Genomic DNA, 5,971 nt, shown 5'->3' on the forward strand with positions numbered 1-5,971 from the left:
GTTCACTGCCTTTGAAACTATATACTACGGCTTGTCACTAATAATCACACCACAGTTCTCCCTCTTATACAGCAGTGTTCATTACGGTCCTTGAGCGCGCTTTGTCTTTGCCTTCATGATCGTTCACTCATTACATTGCCTTGTCAGGGGAGTGCCAATCTGATCAGTTCGAACCCATAGGCTGACGGATGGAAGGGATGGAATTTGGGAAACTCTTCCCTTGAGCAAGAAATTTATAACTAATCACCATAATTAATACATAAGCAGCTGATGTTGATGAACCAGTGACTACCAATTGCTGCTGCTGCTTACTTCTGTAGCTTTTCACGTGTTCTAAGAGATTTTCCATGGTAACATGACCATGTTAGGTGGCTACCATCTGATCCAGAGGGGTGAGTAGGGCTTTGTCAATGGCATCGTTAAGAAATGAAAGGTGTTTAGGGAGGGGGCAATAGTGAGGAAGGTAGGTCAGGTACATAAAATAAGGCATGGATCATACTGACGGTTATCGTTCCCGTTATCATAGCTGGCAAGCGGGAAGTGGGTCCAGATATTTCACAACGAGTTCCACTGACTATTAATCTTTGACCCTGCAGAACCAACTTTCGTGTGCCATCTAACTTGCCCTGCTTGTAACATGTACAAATAACGACTGTCAGCTCTGCCACCAGAGGGGTGAGCAGTGAGGTCCTACCTGCCAGAAGTATTCCCCTCCACTGACAATACTTCCGTAGGGCATTCTGCGACCACCATCTCGGAACGAAACAACGCAAGCTCCCAAGACTTCGGCTCTGTATGCACTAACTTTGAAGGGCAGAGGTTACTGGTCCGGGGCGACAGTCTAACAACTCTTGTGCACACATTAATGCATGACTTTGTCTGTTTAGTGGCACTAGCAAGATCTCCTAGTCTGCCATACTTCCTTAAAGACTCCCATGCTACTAGGTATGTGTGTACCAGATAGCACACCGCCAACGGTCTTGTTGCAGTGGTAACACCGGTTCCCGTCAGATCACCGTAGTTAAGCGCTGTTGGGCTGGGCTAGCACTTGGATGGGTGACCATCCGGTCTGCCGAGCGCTGTTGGCAAGCGGGGTGCACTCAGCCCTTGTGAGACAAACTGAGGAGCTACTTGATTGAGAAGTAGCCGCTCCGGTCTCGTACACTCACATACGGCCGGGAGAGCGGTGTGCTGACCACATGTCCCTCCATATCCGCATCTAGTGACGCCTGTGGACTGAGGATGACACGACGGCCGGTCGCTACCGTTGGGCCTTCATGGTCTGCCCGGACGGAGTTTAGTTTAGTTTTAGACAGCACACCAAACAGCAGTCTCTACAAGTTAGTGATATTTGTACGCTAACTTCCAAGTGAGTCCTTCTCTGCTGGCTTTTAAGAGTAGACAAGCGATAGTACATAGTCAAGTACCCCACCCTTTCCAGTTTAATAAGTCCCAAAGACGCTGGCAACACAGTCTTGATTTCTTTCAAACACATCAACAATCGTTCCAGTGATATTAGAACTGGAGTAAGGTGCCCATGCGTGGCATGCATCAGTGCTTCCTACAACTCCACAGTTACAAGACGAGCATCTGTCAGACTGTCAGCAAGATTGCATAGCAATGTGGCGATCATTAACTGTGCATCAATATTGTTCAAGCGGTCACCATTAACATGCAAGTCCCAATTGGTAGTTTCGGCAGATGACCTAACATGCAACATTAAAGCAGTGGCCAACTCACGAAGCTGCCAAGTGTTTCTCATCACATGGCTTTCCATACTGGCAAGCTGGGTTGTGTTCAAATTCACTGCCTCCTGTTTGCTTTCTGCCTCCTTTTCCACTTCCTGTAATGCCTTATTGACGCAAGCTATGTCATCCACATTGGCTGTACCAAACATTCTCTTTAGGTTCCTACCACCTGCGTCCATCCTCTTCTCCATCTAACTCGCAGGATCAACTGCGAAGTCTGTCATAGCTGCACGTGTAGCTTTGAAAACTCCGATCGTAACAGACGATACTATCTTTGGGTACCGTAATACCTTGACTGATTACTCATCCTGCTGTGCAATTTCTCAGACGTTCCCAACTGCCCAAATATTGCAATTTACGGTTAATGTCCACTGGTGATCCGACATAATCACATTCGTCTGCTTGGAAAGCATGACACCTCCTGACACAGACAATACCTTAACTGCTTTGGCCACATACGTGTAGTACAATAGGCCTAACACGATAAGACTCTGTGCTGCATCCTTCCTCTATGAACCGAATGGGCTCCCGGATGCTGCTTCAATCTTCTCCTGTCCTGGGGTAGGAACGAGCGTTCTGTGGGGAAAGAAAATCATAATGTCAGTCCCACATCCCAGCTCTGGGCCTTAGTATATACCGATGATTCGCCATATTACTCCGTTTCCTTTGCTTTACTTTTTCTTTCTTCTCCTCCTCATCCACCGTTATTCCCCCCCTCCCACTCCTTTCTATCGAAACTGGGGTCACATGAGGCAAATTGTCCATATCCTCCGTTAACGGCCGAATTCAGCTTATATGGACAGTCGAAGGGCGAGTGGGGAGCTGCAATTTAACGTTAACCGGCGCCATCACCTCTATTGCCTGGTAAGGGCCAGTATACTGCGGCACGTAAGGATTCGATAACGTAATCCACTGACCCACATGATATTTAGGTAACATTGCTTTTACATCAAGCGCTCTTTCCTGTTTCTCTAAACATTACGGCGTAAAGTCAAGCGCCGGCACGCCACTCGGGAACGAAAGAGAAGAGACAGCTGTGAGAAGTCGGCCAATAGCACACTGACTGACCCCTCTCCAGGACGACAACGCAACAACAGTGGCCCCTATGTGAAGAGGACATAACTGACTGGAGACGGCCCAGTTCAATAGCAGCTTCAAGATTAGCGACTTCGATAGCAGCATCAACTCTAGTCACTTTGCCTGTACTCTCTACATAGCACAGACTTGGGATTGTTTAGGCTGAAGAATATTGATTATTTTGTAGGTCGCTCTTTGCTTGCGACACATCTGAGTAATTGCCAAAGTTAAGTATTGTAATTTTCTTATTGCAACAAAACTCATTAATACGACTTGTTTGATTGTTTGTCTAGCGAACCGAGTATGCAGGCTTCATAGACACTACACTAAAGCCTTCGTGTTCGTTTTTTGTACTTGCCTCCGGATAACTTTCACTCTCCTAGCGAAACTCTTTCCTGAAGAGATGTCTCCTTGTGGCGGGGCTTGCAAAACTCAAAGGGCGACGACAAATTGCGCCCAAAAAATTAGTTCATCCTGTCTGATCACCTGCATCCATTCATGTCCATTCTACATTCCGACATACTTTGGCAATTCCAGCAGGAAAATGCGACACCCCACACGTCCAGAATAGCTACAAAGTGGCTCCAGGAACACTCTTCTGAGTATAAAGACTTCCGCTGGCCAAAAAACTTCCCAGATATGAACATTATTGAGCTTATCTGGTATGCCTTGCAACTTGCTGTTCAGAAGAGATCTCCACCCCCTAGTACTCTTGCGGATGTATGGGCAGCCCAGCAGGATTCATGGTCCAGCACTACTTCAGACATTAGTCGAGTCCATCCCACGTCGTGTTGCGGCACTTCTGCGTGCTCGGAGGGGCCCTACGCGATATTAGGCAGGTGTACCAGTTTCTTCGTCTCTTCAGTGTATAATAATGTGTATTTAACAGCAGAATTAGGAAAACGTCAACGAACGTTAAGAGTTTCTTAATAGCATAGTTTTCCATCTCAGTAACAAACAAAAACAGTTACAGAGAACAATTCTTTAAGATGTGTTGAATTTTAATTGACGCTGGTTAATTCAGCCGTGAGCTAAGTAAATGTTGCCGCCTGCCTCAGGGGCAGAGAGAAAACTGTCACGGCCACTGCAGAGTTACGGGATGTGAGAGAGGGAATGTTGTGTTGTTCGTCTTCCGTTACTGACAGCTCACGGGCGTGCGTGACTCCTACCTACCAGCTACTGTTGCGTAAATTTTGAGAGGGACGTAACACGGATTCGTGAATGTTCGTTAGGGAGGCGGTTATCTTCAAATGTGGCACTTATTTGTAGCAATTAACATTAAATTGATTAAGGCTGTTCTAATACAATGCAGCGAGTAGAAGAAAACTGATATTTCATTTATCAAACTTTATATGGACAAATGCTATTATTAATCTAAGTCATTCATACACATGGTGAAACCAACAACATTTCACCACCCAACTATAGTGTGACAGCTGTTAGACTGCACAAGTTGGCAGCAGTCTGAAATAGACTACAATCAACACGAAGTGTTAGCCGGCCAGGGTGGCCGAGCGGTTCTAGGCGCTACAGTCTGGAACCGCGCGGCCGCTACGGTCGCAGGTTCGAATCCTGCCTCGGGCATGGGTGTGTGTGATGTCCTTAGTTAGGTTTAAGTAGTTCTAAGTTCTAGGGGACTGATGACCACAGAAGTCCCATAGTGCTCAGAGCCATTTGAACCACGAAGTGTTCCGAATGGTACTGACATTTAGTAATCAATACTTGGTGGCTGGCGGCCAACTTCCCGCGTGTCTACTGTGGAATAATACTATCAATGACAAAAGTGACATAATTATAGAAGTGCAATTTTCGAGCGTTCTTCAAATTACAGAGACCTGCGAGGCTGAAGTTTTATTTGAAGTTTACTCGATGTGCTTACCACCGCACAAATGGCTGAGCACGGACAGAGAATTTCACCCAACGTATTGTAGGTGTTAACAGCAACTACAGGGCGATTAATACTATATTGCACTTGATAGTTAAGAGTACGTGTCGCCTGTATCTGACAATGCCAGTGATATCTTGCAGTGGAGCGTACGACCTCTGCATTGTTGCCACCTGCCCGATATGCGCTCTGTTACTTGGTGCGCCCTTACAGGTGACAACGCAGTGCGTTCCTTTCGTTAGCTGGCAGGTACAAAGCAATTTCAATGGCACTATAATGTGAATACTGTCTCACATGATAGTGTAATATTCGATATTTATAAGATACAATATTGATTGTGTACATTTGAATAGCTGCAAATATGGACGAGAAAGTAAAAAAAGTACATGACAAAAACACATTAATTATTTTTTATACTTAGCTTTACCGACTAAGAATAAATACTTACAATTTGCAGTTGCTGGTTGTACCTGACTCCGTCCTCGAATCAAAAATATGATGAAGGAATTATAGTAGGAGTGCAAGAAGTTGGCCGATCACCTCAGGGGCAAAGGAGGGTGCAGGGGCTGTTATACTGTATTTGTCGTTGCAGGTTGAGGGGGCTTCATAACGGGTAGGTTTTCTTGTTTCTCTTCCAAAGCTGACGACTCATGGGCATGTGTGCCTCATAGCGATCTGCTGCTATGGTACGAATTTCAAACAGAAGTAATGTGGATTCGTGAGTGAGCATTCTAGAGATGGTGATCTTCAAACATGGTACATATTTGTATCAAAAAATATCAAATTAAATTTAATGAATTTAAATTTAATTACAGTTACTGTTATTAATCAGTTAATCATCCGCTCACACAGACGACACACAAGACATCGTCAGCCAATTACAGTGCCATAACTTTAGGGTCGCTGAGGATGGCAGCAATCTGACGCAGAGAAAACGGACACGCATTGTTCCTAATGGTGCCGGCTTTTAACGATCAGTACTTGAGAACCAGCGCCCAACTGATTGCGCCCTTAGTATAGCTAGTCTATTTGGTGCGCCACAACGTACTAAGTTATGTAGGTTACCGATCAATAAGAAGATCGATGCATTTGTGGTCCTAGGTGCCACTGAACAATGTCAGCATTGGCTCTTGAGCAAAAAAGTATGTCAATTACTGTTACGAGCATAATGGGGAACCGGCACATGTTGCTGCTAATGTAAGACGACGTCAAACGCGCCAATACGTCCAAGATGCATAGGTCAAGTAGAGCCTGTACTTCG

The 5,971-nt window shown here is 45.5% G+C and overlaps 1 pseudogene; it reads left to right on the forward strand.

Moving 5' to 3' along the window:
- Positions 1–970: 970 nt before the first annotated feature.
- On the forward strand, positions 971–1,088 carry LOC124723598 (annotated as a pseudogene).
- Positions 1,089–5,971: the final 4,883 nt, after the last annotated feature.

Source organism: Schistocerca piceifrons, chromosome X (assembly GCF_021461385.2).
Source record: "Schistocerca piceifrons isolate TAMUIC-IGC-003096 chromosome X, iqSchPice1.1, whole genome shotgun sequence".
In the NCBI taxonomy this organism is placed as follows: Eukaryota; Metazoa; Arthropoda; class Insecta; order Orthoptera; family Acrididae; genus Schistocerca; species Schistocerca piceifrons.